The 18,486-nt window shown below is 44.7% G+C and overlaps 1 protein-coding gene and 1 long non-coding RNA gene across 4 annotated transcripts in view; one reads left to right on the top strand and one right to left on the bottom strand.

Annotated features, from left to right (window-relative positions):
- The window catches only part of EXTL3 (exostosin like glycosyltransferase 3), a 131,821-nt gene that overhangs the window by 52,807 nt on the left and 60,528 nt on the right, over positions 1 to 18,486 (top strand). The window contains exon 1 of one of the 3 annotated variants that reach the window (XM_027549026.1): positions 14,630 to 14,800. The exons of 1 other annotated variant lie outside the window; for it this stretch is intronic. The gene's annotated coding sequence lies outside the window, so the exon portion shown is untranslated. Of the gene's footprint in view, positions 1 to 14,629; positions 14,865 to 18,486 lie in introns of those variants that run through there. One more of the 3 variants, XM_027549028.1, reaches the window with a different exon arrangement.
- Positions 12,816 to 18,385, bottom strand: LOC113896910. Its single transcript, XR_003512181.1, has 2 exons — positions 15,404 to 18,385; positions 12,816 to 13,089 (listed from the first exon to the last, which is right to left on the bottom strand). It is a non-coding gene; the product is annotated as an uncharacterized LOC113896910 (long non-coding RNA).

Below are 18,486 nucleotides of genomic sequence, written 5' to 3'. Positions count from 1 at the left end.
TGTTCCATATGATAAAAAGAGATGTTGATGGTGTTAAAGCAAAGAGATGACAGGATCAGATTTAATTTCTAGAGAATTTAACTGCAGGGCAATTTGGAGGAGAAAGGGTAAAGCCGTGCAACAAAGTGGACATTGCATTAGACCAGACGGTGATGAAGGCCTGAGGAAGGGGATGTAGGGGGGAATGTTTGTTGAATTCCAATTATGTGCTGGCCATTTCTGCACATGGTAGCTCATTTAACTCTCACAAAACCCAGAGGTCAGAGAGGTTAAGTAACTTGGCCCAGAACAATCATTGTCAGCTTATGGTATGGTTAATATTTGAACTCAGGCTCATGTGACTCTAAAGCCCACTCTGAGCTACCACAGCATCATGAAGGATGGGGCAGGACTGATAGGATTCTGAGTATCAAGCTCTGATAGCCAGTTGGACACAGTGGGGAAGCAAGGGAGACAGGAAAGATAACTAGTTAATGTTAATAATGGAAATGGTTATAGGGAAGAAAAAGAATTGGAGTAGATAGAGAAAATGATGACTTTGTTAACAGGCTCTATGAATTTGATTTTGAAGCCTTGGTTTTTTCAACCCCCTGGGACAAGTTATCTAGAGAGTAGTTTGGCTCAAGAGCTCAGAAGAAAGGTCTAGGTTAGAAGCAGAGATGTGGCTACTGGAGTTTTGACTGCATTCACTCCGTGAGTGTTGAATGAGAGCAGAAGATGGTGGAGGGCAGGATCCCGGGCACATGAACACATATAGGGTGGTGGAGAAAGAAGAGCTAGTGAAAGAAAAGAGTGGTGGGAGAGCTAAAATTGGACCATTTCAAGAAAGTGGGAGAAGGCAATGGCACCCCACTCCAGTACTGTTGCCTGGAAAATCCCATGGATGGAGGAGCCTGGTAGGCTGCAGTCCATGGGGTCGCTAAGAGTCAGACACGACTGAGCGACTTCACTTTCACTTTCCACTTTCATGCATTGGAGAAGGAAATGGCAACCCACTCCAGTGTTCTTGCCTGGAGAATCCCAGGGACGGAGAAGCCTGGTAGGCTGCAGTCCATGGGGTCGCACAGTCGGACACGACTGAAGTGACTTAGCAGCAGCAGCAGCAGCAGCAGCAAGTGTCTAAGACTACCATGTATTCTGCAAAAGGATTCCAAAAGGAAAAGATTCATCGGGATTAATGACTAAGGAACTCATCGGTTACCTTTCTTCCCTGGTGGTCCAGTGGTTAAGAATCCACCTGCCAATGCAGGGGACATGGGTTGGATCCCTAGTTTGGGAAGATTCCACATGCAACAGGGCAACCTGCAAGCTGCAATTACTGAGCCTCCGGCCTAGAGCCCAGGATTCATAACTACTGAGCCTGTGTGCTGCAACTGCTGAAGCCCGTGCTCCCAACAAGAGAAGCAGCCATCGAGAAGCCCTCACCCTGCCACTAGAGAAAGCACACGCGTAGCAACAAAGACCCAGTGCAGCCAAAACTAAACGAGTTCTGGTGGATGATGATCGAGTTAACATTATGAGGGTTTACTATTTGCCAGGCGCTGGGCTAACAATTTATATTCATTATCCAGGATAATCCTTACCGTAGTCCTAAGAGGTAGGTACTATTTTATTCCCTTTTTCTGATGAGGCAATTATAGCTGAGAGAATGCAGAGAGGTTAAGTAATATGCCCAAAGTTATACCACCAGTGGGCTTCCTGGGTGGCACTAGTGGTAAAGAACCTGCCTGCCAATGCAGGAGACATAAGAGATGCAGGTTCGATTCCTGGGTTGGGAAGATCCCCTGGAGGAGTGCGTGGCAATCCACTCTAGTATTCTTGCCTGGAGAATCCCATAGACAGATGAATCTGGTGGGCTACAGTCCACAGGGTCGCAAAGGACAAGACTGAAGTGACTTAGCATGGATGCATACCACCAATAATAGAATAAGGATCCAAAATCTCAACATTTCTGAGTTCAAAGCCCGTGTTACAAGATGATGATGCTTTAGGCCCGAGTCCGTGTACAAGGAAAACCCCTGTGTAGAGGAAAATCCCTGTGGTGAGGATGATACTGACTTTATGTAGCAAAGAGAGAATAGTTGATGGAACCATGTCTAAAGGAAAGATATTACATCTTATTAAAAAAACAGAGTGCCTTTACTTTGGGACTTCTCTTTGTCAAAAGCCAGATATGTACCCAGATGTCAGCTGAAGTAGCATTCTCTTTTGAGATTTAAGTAAGATTGGCTTGTCTCCATTCTGTATCCACTGGGGAGTTCAGTGCCCACTCCAAGATCTCTGTTAATTCCTGGGAGGTGATCTTATGGTTTGTTTGGCTGTTGCATTTCTGCTTCCACTAAATTTTATTTATTTATTTCTCTTTGAACGTCATTGTGGCATGTGGAATCTAGTTCCCTGACCAGGGATGGAACCTGGAGCCCCCTGCTTTGGGATCAGGGAGTCTTAACCACAGGATAGGACCACCAGAAAAGTCCCAAATTCTTCATCTCACTTGTACCTCAGTTCCCATGTTCTTATTCCTTGGTTCCATGCTGACCCAGGTGTAGAACTCAGACCTACCCTGGATCTTTTTTTTTTCTTGGATTTTCCCCAAAATCACTCACACAAGGCATTTGTACATGTATCAGGTATTACTGAGGGCTTAGGGCATTTTATATCCTTAGCAACACAACAATGTAAAGCCCAATAATAGATATTTCTATTTTAAACATACTTGCAGTTTCCTGATCCCTGGAGCTCTCTCCCTAAGCTTGAACCTCCCACATTGTTGTTTGAGCCTCATCTCTCTTTACCGCCCCACCCACCCCATTTCATCTTCTCTTTGCTCTTTCAGTCCTCATGTTATTGGTCTCTCTCTTTTTTTCAAATGTAAATCTGTTTAGCTATCTCTTTGTTTCAGTTTTATTGTAAGGCTAGCTTTCCTCTTTCGTATTTCAGGTGTTCATATGAAGTACTTTCCTCAATTAGGCATTTTCTGCCCCTAAGAGGAGCCCTGGCATCAACTGCTGAAATATTAACTTTGCACCCCGGTGTTTATGTTGCTGTCGTTCAGCCTCCAAGTCATGTCTGACTCTTCGTGACACCGTGGACTGCAGCACGCCAGGGCACCCTGTCCCTCACCACCTCCTGGAGTTTGCCCAAGTTCATGTCCATTGAATCGGTGATGCCATCCACCAATATTTATCAGATCATATTTATAGATGGGTTTAAAAGTTGGAAGAGGGAATTTAGAAGAGATCCTGTCTGACCTGCCTTCTTAGTGCAGCAGGAAGCCCATCAGTCTCATAAAAGAGATTCTGTCTGTTGCTTCTGTTTTCTCTGTGAATAGAAGACATGCTCCTCTGCTGAGATAAGGATGGGCGTAGTTAGGATCTGACAGCCATGAAGAGGGATTCTGTCAATAGAAATTAACCAGATTTATAAAATATTATAAAATATTACATTTACATAGGACGATATTCCTTTAACTAAAGCCTGCAGACTTGTAAAACTGATTCCTTTGCTAGAGCTGGATTTTTCAGTTTACTGAGTACTCTGGTCAATATGAGAGAAGTAGAAAAAGCAACAGAGAAGGAAGAAGTCAATGTAAGCAAACTGAAGCCAGGATAATGGACATCATAGACCTCGCTAATCCTTTCTGTCTCCCAAGGTCCGTATGAATACACGTTAACTGTTGTGGCATTGCGCTGGGGCCAGAGACCTGTTCATCTTGCAGCCAAAAAAGGAGTTGCATGAGTTATTTATTGTTCCATAACATGATACCTCACACTTCGTCATTTAATACACAGCAATTTATTATATCTTACTGTCAGGGATTCAGCAGCTGCCTAGCTGGGCAGTTCTGGCTCAGGATCTTCCATGAGGCTGCACTCATCCAAAGGCTTGACTGGGGCTGGGGGGTCTGCTCCCAGTGCCACTCACCTGGCTGTGGGCAGGAAGCCTCAGTTCCCATCACAAGGACCTCTCTGTCGTGTGACTCGTGACATGGCAGCTGGCTTCTTGCAGAGGGAGGGATGGAAGAATGAGAGAGCAACCTCCTGGCAGCTGAACAGCCTTGTATGACTTAATCTCAGGAGTGACGTGCCATCACTTTTCCTGTGTTCTCTTGGCCATACAGACCACCCCTGGTAGCGTGTGGGAGGGGCCCACAAGGGTGTGAATACCGGGAGGCAGGGATCACTGAGGACGTACTGGAGGCCTGCTACCACAGGAGTCTTTCCACAAATGTTTTTAAGCGTGTCTGTGTGGGCTCATACTTAATTCATTTTTAAAACTGAGGTATAATTGCTTTACAGTGTTTTGTTTCTGCTGTACAACAAAGTGAATCAGCCATATGTGCACATACATGCCTCCTCCCTCTTGAACCTTCTTCCCGCCACCGTCCATCCCACCCCTCAGGTCATCACAGAGCGTGGAGCTGAGCTTCCTGTGCTCTGCAACAGCTTCCCACTGGCTGTCTGCTTTACACATGGTAGCTCTACGTATGTCGATGCCAATCTCCCAGGCCATTCCATCCCCTCCTCCCTCCCACTCCATGTCCACACATCCGTTCTCTACATCTGCGTCTCTATTCCTGCCCTGCAAATAGGTTCATCTCATGAAGGAGTATATTTAGTTAACTGACTTTTGGATTTACTGGACTAGTAAGATATAAAATAACTGGTAATGGTAGGGGGCAAAATAGGTATGTTTCAGTATTTTGTCACATGAGGAAGATAAAAAACTGCCATTTACCATTACTATAATTCCATAAAAATACCTTTTAACACAAAAAAAGGGAAAGGACATAATCACAAAGTGAAGGACAAATAAACTGTAAGAATAATAATAATTATTATTAGGTAATTAATTCAATAAAGTAAATTGAATAAACTTAGCTTTACTAAAAACTCAGTAACTTGCCTTTGCTTATCTCATTTAACTGTGGATTGATGAAAACTGCATTCTATTTACAAACTGTTAGTCAGAAACCACTGAGACACATAAAATGTCTTTAGAGATGACTATGAGAATCATGTAGAAACATATAGTCCATTCAAAGTAAGTGAAAACAGAAGAAATAGAAATGGTTAATACATAGAGATAGCAGTTTTATAAAATTGTGCTTATGAGCTGGAAGGAAGGCACAGAATTAGCAATTATTTAATTTACCAATTTTTGTGAGTTTTTTTGCTAATTCATGTTCCTACTGATATTTACTTATTATTTAAGTTAAATATGAAATATAAGGAAATATTGAGAATCTTTTCAACATAGTTAAATGTACATAAAAATAATACAAATGCATGTAGTATGTGAACTTTTAAAGGATTTTCATAATTAGCATATTTCACATGTGGTTAAAGTATTTTTGAATTATTTACATCACTTATGTCAGCCATCCTTTTTCTAAATAATCACCTCTTCACTTTATAAATAGGCTTTTTTTTATAACCTACATTAATGTAATGATGGGTTAGTACTTAAAGAACATCAAGTTTGTAACAAGAGGATGAAATATCGGACATACTCCGTTAGAGTTGAGTTTGGGTTTTAGTTTTGGCCTCCAGAATTGACGTATTTGTTGACATGTGGTCACACTTCCATCTGGTTCAATTTTTTGACCTGTGGTATAGCAGTTGCAAGGCTTCGGAGGCTTGGGTTGGGGAAGGGGTCAATGATTATTTTGTTCTGGGATTGACTGGGTCCACTCGCATCATGTTCTTACCATTTAGTGTGAGAATTCATATTTGGGAATATTTGAGAAAATAGTATTTCTCTTTAAAATCTTGTTGCAAACCTTCATGAATTGGTTTAAAATCTCCACATTTTTCTTTTGAAAATCTGCTTGGCAGAAACTACTGGGTTTTTTTTAATACCTAAATTCATATGTTATTTAAAAGTTAATATGTTTTTAAAGTTTTGAGCAAGATTACATTCAGAAATTGCACTTTCAATTTTGATTTTTCAGCCAGATTGTTCAAGTAAGAAGCTAATTGATTTTCTTTAAGTACTTCTAAGACACTTGGCTAATTTTCAGTTGGAATGCCTTGTTTACAGGAAGGATTTATAAGTGGAAGTAGTGAGCAGTTGATTTTTTGAATCTTTGTGTAGTGATAACTTTGGTATTAGGACCATCTTAGAGTCATGGAGCTGCCTACAGACATGACATTGGAACTCAGCCATCAGTGATTCAGCCTGACTTGTCTTTTTTTCTGCTTATAGATCTCATTACCTTAAGTTCTTCAACTAGGCATTCATGCCGTGCTGTGGCATGTTATGCTTAACTAGGCTCGTTTTCACTACTCATTGTCCTAATAGGGCATGTGTTAGGGGCCTGTATATTAGCCTTTGGGAACATCTGTAGCACTATTTGGAACTTTCAGGAGCAAGCTTAGGAAATTCTGATCGCATTTTGAGATACACTGAATGTTCAAAAGCTGTGCTGACAACATAAGCAGAGAGTAAAAACTCACAGGAGAGGGGGCTTCCCAGGTGGTCCAGTGGTTAAGACTCTGTGCTTCCAATGCATGGGGTGTGGGTTTGATCCCTGGTTGGGGAACTAAGACCCACTGTGGCCTCACAGCATGGTGAAAAAAAAGAAGAGAAAAAAAAAAAAAGGAAGAAGGGAACTTAAAGACAGATCTATTATATTTGAGGGACATGTGTGTGTGCTTAGTTGCTCAGTCATGTCTGACTCTTTGTGACCCCACTGACTGCAGCCTGCCAGGCTCCTCTCTCCATGGAATTTTCCAGGCAAGAATACTGGAGTGCATTGCCATTTCCTACTCCAATTTGAAGGACAGTAGCTGTTTTTTTTTTCCTTTGGCCATACAGCTTGTGGGATGTTCATTCCTGGACAAGAGATTGAACTCATGCCCCTTGCATTGGAAGTATGGAATCTTAACCATTGGACGGCTAGGAAAGTCTGGACAATAGCTGATTTTTAGAATGTTAATTGGTCATTACAAAGTACATGTCTTATGTAGATAACTAGTTTCATATCAGGCTAAGTTTCCTGATGTGAAACTAGTACAAAACTTTATTATATATTTAAAAAATTTTCATTGGAGTACAATTGATTTACAGTGTTGTGTTAGTTTCGGGCATACAGCAAAATGAATCAGTTATACATGTACTTGTATCCACTCTTTTTTTTAATCAATAGACTCTCTGCCCATATAGACTATTACAGAGTACTGAGTAGGGTTCCTTGTGCTATCCAGTAGGTTCTTATTAGCAAAACATTTTTCACAGCCACATGCAAGGTACTGAGGAAATGAATTAAATCCTCATTTTGATAATAATATGTGCTTTGTTTTGGAGCTCAGTTTAACTCAGTATTCTTACAACAAATTAGCCACAAACTGCTCAAACAATTCCTCCTTTTGCCAGATTATAAAACAAAAAACAAACAAACAAAAAAACCCAGCCTCCTTTAAAAGGTAACATCAAAGCAAGGACTTTTGGGTTGAGCTATTTAGCAGGCTAAAGAATGCCATCCATGGAGCCTCAGAAGATGACCTTTTGTCTTTCTGGCATTGATGGACCTTGGGACTCTAATCTAGAAATTGTCACGCATTGTTCTAAATATAAGCCACAAAACTGCTCAATCATATATATATATAGAAAAGATCTTGAGTGGTGGTTGTCAGCACTTTCTTCTAAAGTCAAAGCATTACAGAGAACAAGTTCTTATCTGACTTAAACTCACTGATAATTCCTGAATCATGCCATTTGAAGGTTGATGGGGATCACCAATGGCTTGGTTGTGATTTATCTAGAAGTCTTGCTGAGTGGATTGTGAGTCTGGCCATCATTGTGGGAAGTGACCACTGGCGTCTGCTTCCCTCTTAGGGAGTAACTTTAATCATTAATTTCCATAGGACTAAAATCCCCTTCTCCTGGGTATTAACATTTTGGGGAAACTAGGTAATCAGTGGGGACCTGCTGACAGAGCATTTTGCTGAAATTTTTAAACAATTTCCTGGTATAAGAACACAGTCTTACTTAGTATAATTTGTCACGTTATATGCATTTTATATTTCTCTGACACCTATAACTCAAACTGTAATTCCCTTGTGAAAAAAATAAGTGCTTACCATTCTTCTTCGGACAGCCAGTTTTTAAATCTTCTTTATCATTTCCCCATTTAAAACCAGATGCCTTAGTTAAATTGCAACATGCAATTCATGTTTACATTTTCAGCATTTCTCTCTCATTGCAATGCAGTTGATTTGTTAAGATTTCAGACTCCAGGATTAGACTGCTTGGATCCAAATCCTGCCAACACCACGGCTGTGTGATTTGGACAAGGGCTTCAGTTAGCTCATCTGAGAATGGGAATCATAATGGCACTGTGTAGGGTTGTTACAGGAACTAAATGAGATAATACATGCCACAAACAGAAACCTATTTAAACTAGTTTAAATAAGTAAGATTTCCTTTTTTGAAATCATAGGGCTACATGGGACTTCGCAGGTGGATCAGTGGTAAAGAATTCAAAGCAGGAGATGTGGATTTGATCCCTGGGTTGGGAAGATCCCCTGGAGACAGAAATGGCAACCCACTCCAGTATTCTTGCCTGGGAAATCTCATGGACAGAGAAACCTGGCGGGCCGCAGTCCATGGGGTCCAAAAGGGTCGGACATGACTGAGCGACTAAGCAGCAAGGCTACACGAGCAATCTGAGGGACACCCAGTGACAGGTGGGGCGCATGCGTACCAGAGCTGGTGCGTAAGCAGCCTCTGGGGCATCTCACTGCATCTCCCACAGGTTTGTTTTGCTTCCTTGTATCGTGTTGGCTCTTTTTTCTGCAGACCAGTTTTCTTGGTTTATCACCGTGCATATGTCCAGAAATTCTTTGCCCCAAATCTGTGCAGTTTATTGAATGAAGTACTTCATCACCTGATTCAGCTTCATGGGGTCAAGTTTCCAGGTCCAGTCAGCTGGGGCTGGAGGGGAGGTGGCTCTTCTGAAGATTGACGGATGGACAGGGTTTAGTGTCTCTGAGAAGGTGGTGGGGGTGGGCCCAGCCCAGCAATGATTGTCATCTCTAGCATAATCATAGTGACAATGTTCAAGGGTGACTAAAGCTTCTTGCCTTGATCATTACTTATTTTTTTTAAAACATTCAAAAGCAAAGGATAATATCCACATAGAAAAGGACACATATAATAATCATACAACTTGATGGATTTGGATAAACTGAACATACCTGTGGAACCACACCCAGCTCAAGAGATAGAACAAGCACCCACAGAGCCCTTTTTTTGCTCCCCTCCAGTCGCTACTCCTTTGGAGTAGATTAGTTTTGCCTGTTTTTTATACTTTCTATAAATGGGATCATAGCCTGTATATTTTCGTGTCCAGTTTCTCTTGCTTAACATTGAGACGTTCATCAATATTGTTGTGTATGTTTGCAAAGCATTCATGCTCATTGCTGTATTCCACGGTGTGAATCTGCTGTTTAGTCTGTCACTGCATATCTCTGTAGTTTATTTCTAGTGGTGCAGCCCTGGCTTTGTTGAACATGTACATGCTAGCACTGATCATTTTTACCACCAGAGGCTTATACAGGGTGTGGTGAATTATCGTCCATTACATGTAACTGGATTGATGATCTCTTACAGATGAATATTGTTATGCTTTCTCTCTGGTGATTACTCATCTTTTTAAGCTGTGACTTTCATGGTATGAGGGCAGGATCATGTTTTAGATATTTTGCATATATGAAAGAACTTTGCATACACTTTGATAAGTGCTCAGCTGTTTATTTTCTGATTTTTTAAAAAACCTTTTTTGTTTTATACTGGAGTATAGCTGATTAACAATGTTGTGATAGTTTCAGGTGTGCAGCAGAGTGCCTCAGCCATGTATATACATATATCCTTTCTCCCCAAACTCTTCTCCCATCCAGCTACCACATAACATAGGTATTTATTGATAGAATGAAAGAATGAACAAATGAATGAATGGTATATGCCTCCTTCTTTTCTGGGAACAAGTCCTATTTATAGGAGAAGCTCCATGTACTATATTTAGACAAGGCTGACCTGCTGCTTAGCCAAGGTTGATTGATCGAGGGGTGGACATGGGACCCAAGTGAGGCCAGTCATGTCTCTTCTGGAATTTAAAAGCTGGAACCAAAGAGAGTGGGCACTACTAAGTCCCTGTGACCATGCTCTGGAAAGCAGACTCATAGGCTCCTGCTGGTTGGTACCAAAGGCACACTCAATTCTGTTCTCTGACTCCTTGAAACGGATAAAAAGATCTACATATATGACTGTTAAATAGCAATGCAAAACTATTTTGATCAAGTTCCAAAGTGCAAAAATATACTGTAATAGGTATACAGTATGGACAGATCGGTGAAGACGAGCTTCATTGTGTGTCCTGTTGCCTTGGCTTTCTTGCTCGAGGGAGATCCTGTGAATGTAATTGTATTTCCTAAGTCAGAAATTGAAATGGTTAAGGCAGTAGTCCAGGAGAAGACTTGTGAGGACTTGAATCTGGGAATTAGGTGTGAGTAGAGATGGCAGACTGGTTCCAAATAGGAAAAGGAGTTCGTCAAGGCTGTATATTGTCACCCTGTTTATTTAACTTATATGCAGAGTACATCATGAGAAATGCTGGACTGGAAGAAACACAAACTGGAATCAAGATTGCCGGGAGAAATATCAATAACCTCAGGTATGCAGATGACACCACCCTTATGACAGAAAGTGAAGAGGAGCTCAAAAGCCTCTTGATGAAAGTGAAAGTGGAGAGTGAAAAAGTTGGCTTAAAGCTCAACATTCAGAAAACGAAGATCATGGCATCCGGTCCCACCACTTCATGGGAAATAGATGGGGAAACAGTGGAAACAGTATCAGACTTTATTGTTCTGGGCTCCAAAATCACTACAGATGGTGACTGCAGCCATGAAATTAAAAGACGCTTACTCCTTGGAAGGAAAGTTATGACCAGCCTAGATAGCATATTCAAAAGCAGAGACATTACTTTGCCAACAAAGGTTCGTCTAGTCAAGGCTATGGTTTTTCCTGTGGTCATGTATGGATGTGAGAGTTGGACTGTGAAGAAGGCTGAGCGCCGAAGAATTGATACTTTTGAACTGTGGTGTTGGAGAAGACTCTTGAGAGTCCCTTGGACTGCAAGGAGATCCAACCAGTCCATTCTGAAGGAGATCAGCCCTGGGATTTCTTTGGAAGGAATGATGCTGAAGCTGAAACTCCAGTACTTTGGCCACCTCATGCGAAGACTTGACTCATTGGAAAAGACTCTGATGCTGGGAGGGATTGGGGGCAGGAGGAGAAGGGGATGACAGAGGATGAGATGGCTGGATGGCATCACTGACTCGATGGACGTGAGTCTCAGTGAACTCGGGGAGTTGGTGATGGACGGGGAGGCCTGGGGTGCTGCGATTCATGGGGTCGCAAAGGGTCAGACAGGACTGAGCGACTGATCTGATCTGATCTGAGAGATGGTAGACCTCTTGCAGATCAAGGCTTTAAGCCTTGAAAATGGATTTCACATGCAGGTAAAGAGAGACGTTGAAGATGATGCCAGGGGAGTTCCCTGCTGGTCCAGTGGTTAGGACATGGTGCTTTTACTGATGTGCTGCTACTGCTGCTAAGTCACTTCAGTTGTGTCCGACTCTGTGCGACCCCATAGATGGCAGCCCATCAGCTCCCCCGTCCCTGGGATTCTCCAGGCAAGAACACTGGAGTGGGGTGCCATTGCCTTCTCTGATGTGAGCCAGGTTCAATCCCTGGTCGGGAAACTAAGATCCTGCAAGCCCCAAGGTGTAGCCAAAAAAAAAAAAAGATGCCAGGTTTTGAATTTCTATTTTAGGTAAGAATGAGTGCATGTGTGCATGCTAAGTTGCTTTAGTCATGTCCGAGTCTTTGGGAACCAATAAATAAGGGGATTTGAGGAGAGTACACAGGGAAGGGATAAAGATGAGTTCAGTGTGGGAGGCATAAAGTTTAAGGGCCTGGCGAGACAGCCAGATTGTTCTGGTCCAGAATGTTGACTCTGGAGCTGGGGAGAGTTGGGAGTCGCATCTGTGATCACTTGGTGCCTCACTCTATGATCTTGGGCACCTTCTTTATTTAGCCTCTTTTCTTTTTAAAGATTTTTTTGTTGTGGACCATTTTTAAAGTCTTGAATTTGTTACTTCTGTTTTATGTTTTGGTTTTTTGGCTGAGAGGCATGTGGGATCTTAGCTCTCTGACCAAGGATCGAACCCATACCCCCTGCATTGGCAAAATCCTAGCCACTGAACCACCAGGGGAGGCATGATTTAGCCTCTTTACATGTCAGTTCCCTATCAGTAAGCTGATTTCACCCTGCAAGGATTGAAATGAGACAGTGCTTACAAAGGGTTAAGCATATTGCCTGGCAATTAAGTATTCATGAAATAGGTATTCACAGGATGGTGATGGTATGGTGATGTCTCGAGTGCAGTTGGAAAACAGACTGGGATGATGCAGTGAGGGATCTGCTTCAAGGTGGAGATGATGCTCAGAAGAGACAGTGGGGAGGAAAAGAAAGGAGCCCAGGGACTTCCTTGGTGTTCCTGTGGTTAAGATTCTGAGCTTCCTTTGCAGGAAGCATGGGTTGGATCCCTAATTAGGGAATTTCCATATGCCCTATAGTGCCCCTCCCCGCTGCCCAAAAAAAGCCCAAGTCATAACTAGTTAGTGAGATGAACTGTGTGAAAGGAAGAAATAGTGGAAGAGGAGAGACTTGTGAGATCCACAGGAGGCGGATGCTCAGGAGCACCTGGGGCTCCGGGGATGTAGAGACTTCACCACATTTTGGTTGCATATCCTTTTTCTGCCTAAATCTTGAACTGTTGTTGGAATCAAGGAAGTCGACATTTGGGGCAGCAATGTGTTAAGTCACTTAGGTGGAGAAGTTGTCTGGGCTGAGTCCTCCGGGAAGAAGCTACCTGCAGGTCCTCGCTTGTCCACGGGCACACGAACCAGCACCTGGTGATGAACCAGCACCTGAGGACCTGGCCCTGGCTTCTGTTGCGCCTCCTACCACACTGCCAGGCTTCTGCCTGCTGCCACAGACCTCTGGAGGAGAGTCAAGATGAACTGTTAAAAAATAAAAGGACAACTTTAGGCTACTCATATTTGGGCAACAGTTTTCCCTATTTTTATTTCTTGCCATGCTTTTGACTTTTAAAGCATTTTGATGTTTGCTTCCTTGCCTGCAGCCTTCTTGAACAAAACTGGCAAAAGCTAGAAAGGGGTTGTTTTTGCACATATATGATGGTGGTGAGACTTTGAAGGTTTGAGTTTGTTCTTTGTAATAAAGGGAAAAGAAGAGAGAAGTGTGTGGTGAAGGATGAGGAAGGAGATGTCGGGAAAGAGAGAAGAAAAGGGGGATCAGAAAAAGGAGGGGCTGATGGGTATGGAGAGAGGAAGTGTGCTCTCTGGAAAACAGGTTGCTAGGTTTTTAAGTTTTGTTTTGCGTATGGAATCCTTGGCCCAAACGGTCCCCTATGGGAAACATCAATCTTCAGGGTTTTGTCCGGCCTCTGGGCTCCCCCAAGAAGGGTGTGTGATGAAACAGGGCTGCTGTGAGTGGTCTCAGGGGGTTGAGCTCCTCTAAGATACAGACCACCCAAGCACCCGGATCCCAGCCAGCAGCTTCTTCGGGTCCTGGAGTGTTTCAGGTTCCCTGGACTAGAAGCCCCGCCTTTTGGAAATTAGAAACATGTTTTTAAAAAGTTGAAGCAAATTTGATCTTAGCTCATATTGCAGTTATAGATTTTAAATAATGACTTAAACTCATTCTTGAGTGACCAATAATGATCAGGTCTATCTTTCAGGATTGGTGGAGTTCCTTCTTTTTCTTGGGGATAGTTTTGGTCACCGCCTCCTGTACAATGTTGTGAACCTCCAGCCACTCTGTCTTCCACATCCAGCGTCCTTCGCCCACTCCCACCATTTTTCTCCGAAAAGTCTTGTCTTGACTTTGCAAGTGTGAAGGTTGACAAGTCTCTTAAGAGTTGTAGGATGTGTGCACTTTTCCATTCCGAGAGGTTGGCTCTTAAGTATTTCAAACGGCTTCGCCTTTTCCTCCCGGTTGTGGCTGATCACGCCAACACGACTGGACTAAGCCATTGTTTCTGCAAAGCCCCGGGATTTTTCCCCTAGGCATTCTTGCTGTCCGGCCTTTTCTTTGCTGTTAAATATTCAGTGTTTCCCAACTCCAGACCTTTTGGAGACCGTCAGCTCATTGAAGAAGGCCTTTTCTGTGGGGACGGCTTTAGTTTTAGACCTGAAGTTCAATGGCTGAGGCTCTGGAGTCGGAACGCGTTCCAGGATCGGCGGAGAGCTTTCGCTCTGCACGCCCTGGAGAGGTTTTTCGGAGAGTTGGGGCACTGGTAGAAGGCGGGTCTGACGGCCGAGAGAGGCAGGCCCGCGCTTCTTCCCCACGGGCGGCTCCCACAATCCCCGGCGCCGCCGCTCGCGGACCCTGGCGAGCCCGGCTGAGGGGTCCGAGGCCTCCGAGGCTTTTCGGACGCAGTCTGCGGAGCCGCGGAAGCCCTCGCCCCGCCCCTCCTGCCCCCGCCCCTCCACCCCCCGGACCCCAGGCTCGAGAGCGCTGGGGTTCGGCCATTTCCGGCGCTGCGCACTTCGGCAAGTTCCGCCGGCACAGGTCGGAAATGGCTGCTCGCCAGCAGGGGGAGCGGAGGATCCGGCGCGGCCTGGAAGGCGGGCTGCAGGCGGAGAGTGCGGCTTTTGGGAACCCGAGTCTCGCGCAGGCGGCAGCGGCTCGCCGCTGAACTGGAAGCCGGTAGGACTCCTGGCGGCGGCGGGAGCCCTGAGCAGCCGGGGCGGCGGCCCGGAAGAGGCTCGTGGTAGGGACCCCGGGGCCGGCCGCGAGAGCCGGGCACCGGGCTGGACCGGGTCTGGCTGCTCTGGGGTCGCGGGAGCCGGGGGGGAGGCTGCTGCCCTGCGTGGCGGGGGCGTGCAGCCTCGGAGTAGGCCTTCCTAAACGTCTCGGGGGCCCGGGAAAGGACCTCCGGGGCCTTAGCCACCAGCGAGGAGGGTAACCGGTAACGGGCCCCACCCTGGGGGTACAGGGAGCTCTAAACGCGACCTCCCCACCCCCACACGCCCCCTAGAGCCCCGGTTACCTCGCACCCACCTCCACCCCTTTTTCTAAAGGCTCAGCCTCAGCCATGCAGCCACTTCTGCACCCGAAAGTCCTCCCCCATCCTTTGCCCCCCTGTGTTTGTCCAGCGGCTTCTGTAGAGCATCTTCGGTCCACGAAGGGGCATCCGGACCTCCCCCCCTCCCCTTCTGAGCGCGCACACACTTCCACATCTGCTTTCCGCTGCATTCAGACACGGCCGCCTGCAGCTGCTCTTCCTTGGCCTCTTTTCACCCGGCTCACCTCCTTTCACGAGGAGCCCGCAATCAGAATAGCCACTTCCTGCCCAAGGAAGGGTCCAGGTGCTGCTCTTTTGTGCATCTGGGGCTCTGGTACCCAGGCTCTATAGTGATGGGCCTAGCGCTGCTCAGGCGGGAGAGGGGCTGCGGAGAGCGCGTCTACACGACTGAAATCTTAGCCGAGTTATCCCAGCGCGCGGCACGGTGCAGTGTGAATCCGAAGCCCTTCGGAAACCCGGCAGGGCTGCCAGACTGCAGAGAGGCTGTTTCTCTTCTCGACCGCTTGAGCCATTGTTAATCGTGGTTCTCAAAAGACTTGACTTTGGTGGATTCTTATCCCCTCTTTTCTTTTCAAAAATTCGAAAGGGCTTCATCAAGCCCCAAGTTCCACTCCTTCGGAGGAGGAGCAGACACTTGTCCTTTTTTCCCATATGTGATTTACTTAAGAAGTCTCAAGTAGTTCACCCTCCAGTTTAGGTAGCTTCATTTTTTGAAGGCTGGGCTTCCCAAGTGTTTTGTTGTCGTTGTTGTTGTTGTTTTTCATCTGTGCTTTGTGGTCACACAGACTGCATTTCCCCCGGTTTCGCTCAGCCAATGTCTTGCGCTCTGGTTCAGTTATTCTAACTGTACTGAGCGGCTGGGATGGTAACCTGGGAGATCCTGATAGTCTTTTGAGTGGAGCTCAGCGTTCTCAGCAAATTTTAGCAGGGGGACTTTAAAAGAAACAAGACCCATCTTCTTAAATTCTTCCTTGGTTCATTAAAAATACCGTCTCCTGTGGGAATTTCCTGTGGGGAGCCTGAGGAGTCAGAAGTAATCAGAAGTATGAGGGAACCTAGTCTGAGTGCTTTCTGGAAGAGGGTTAGAATTGTAGATCTTCAGAACACTGAAAACATAGTTTATTTAATACTTGAAGATGTAGCCGCTGCTCTGGGGGACATATCTACTAGATAAATGATTGACCAGTTTGAGTCTTCAAGTTCCCACCTCTCCCTCTATCAAAGGGGAGAAAACTCTGGCATTTAATGTTCTGCATGTAGTTGGAATCTTTTTGTCATTAGGCTTCAGAGCTTTAACCTGTGAAGAGAAAAGGCTTCCTGCAAACAGGATAGAGAGAAATGAGTCAGGGGTAGAGTTAAGCCTGAGAGGAGGAGGTTGAATGGATGGCTTGAAGCCATGGGAAGAATGTTGTGGGGATTAGATAAGGAGCTGCCCTTTTCCTCAGGGCTTTAGGCTAGCTGTTGAGTGAAATCACTGAAGGGTGGTGCAGGAGTGGGGCCCAGGCTCAGTAAGCTGTGCCGAGTAGGAGGGTCCCTAACTGAGGCACTAACTGGAAAGGCTATCAGGATCTCCCAGGTTACCATCCCAGCCCCTCAGTACAGTTAGAATAACTGAACCAGAGCGCAGGACACTGGCTGAGCAAACCAGGGGTCATGCCCTCTGCATGCCCACAAGGCATAGATTTAAAAAAAACCAAAACAACATGGGAAGCCCAGCCTTCAAAATGAAGCTACCTAAACTGGAGGGAGAAATACTTAAGAATCTTCTTGCGTAAATCACATCTGGGACCTCACAGTGGTCCCCTGGAGGGAGGGTTGGAAATACTGCCTAAAGCAGGAGGAGATTCAGGTTATCAGGAGAAAAATGAAGGTTCCTTTGGATCATCTGTTGGTAGAGACGTGAATGTCTTTGCATATAATTACTTCAGAGTGAGGCAAGGAATATAAACCTTTCATAAAGCCGTAAACCCGTGCACTAATTTCTGCTGGATATTAAGTTTAGCTCAGAAAACTTCTGTTAACATATTTATCTCCACCCTGTTTTTCTTTCCCCTTAATTTTCGCAGCTATTTCTTTCGAAAACCTGTAATGATAGGGTAACTAAGAAGAAAGGATATTTCATGTATTTGTAGGTTCCTTGAAAATAGGGGCGCTCAGGCAGATGGAGTTCGAGAACTCAAGGGGAACGGGTAGACTCTCCAGTAAGCGTGATCTTTTCGTGCCTGACTGGTCCCATACTCCTTGTACACTTGGAGTTCTTCAGATCTCTTTGGTGATATTACTAGATGAAGAGAAGCGGTGTTAAACTTTTTATAATCCTGGGTGTATCAGAGGAATATGAAGACCTCACTTGGTGACATTTACCTCCTCTGCACTTAGGCTGTAATCTTCAGTCTAGGATTTTGCTCACATGCCCCCCAGATAACCCATAAAATAAGGGATGGAGCTGTGGGAAGATGAACTATGTCTCAGCATCCAGCCACCTTTGTGGTTTGTAACCCCGGAGTACTTTTACTGAAAAGTAGGCAAACTTCTTCTGTAAATGGCCAAATAGAGAGTTTAGGCTTTACAAGTGTTCAGCTTTGCCATTGTAGAGTGAAACAGACATATAGGACGTATATGCAGCGTGTGCCTGCAGCAGTACATACGTGCAGTCCATGAGTGAGTGATCAGGACTCGCTTCCAGTGTACCTCTATCTGCAGAACAGACACCTGGCTGTGGTTTGCCAGCTCTCCAAATTCGAGCATCACCCCTTCACACACACGTTATTGCTTTTGTATATACCTCTGTTTGACGGGGCCCAGTACCTTTTAGACTGACCAGTGAGTGATATTAATGATTAACCTCCTGGATGTTTGCTTTGTTGACTGTTGGTTTTCTTATTCTCTTATATTTGTGATCATTTTAACCCTCTTCCTCCAACCTCTTTTTAAAATGTTTTTTCGACAAAGATTTGCTACTGAGTGAGGAATAAAAAAATAATGAATTAGATTTGGAATATGCCCTTTGTCTGTATAGTAGGAGAGGGTCGACATACATAAATACATGGTGATGGTAGGTTACAGTAATGTCTTAAATTACTATAGCCCTTGTCGATCATGTCTTCATATATTGTTTCTCACATAGATTTTGATCTTTATAGTAACTGAGAGATAGGAGGCTAAGTGTTAGAATATTCCATTTTTTTAAAAAAATATTTTTTTGCCTGTGCTGGGTCTTCGTTGCCGCACAGGCTTTTCTCTAGTTACAGGGAGTGGGGGCTACTCTGTGTTGCAGTGTGAGCGCTTCTCGTTTGCGGAGGCTTCT

The sequence above is a fragment of the Bos indicus x Bos taurus genome, chromosome 8, assembly GCF_003369695.1.
Source record: "Bos indicus x Bos taurus breed Angus x Brahman F1 hybrid chromosome 8, Bos_hybrid_MaternalHap_v2.0, whole genome shotgun sequence".
NCBI classification, from domain to species: domain Eukaryota; kingdom Metazoa; phylum Chordata; class Mammalia; order Artiodactyla; family Bovidae; genus Bos; species Bos indicus x Bos taurus.
The sequence above is the reverse complement of the archived record's forward strand: the minus strand, read 5'-3'. Positions and strand labels throughout refer to the sequence as shown.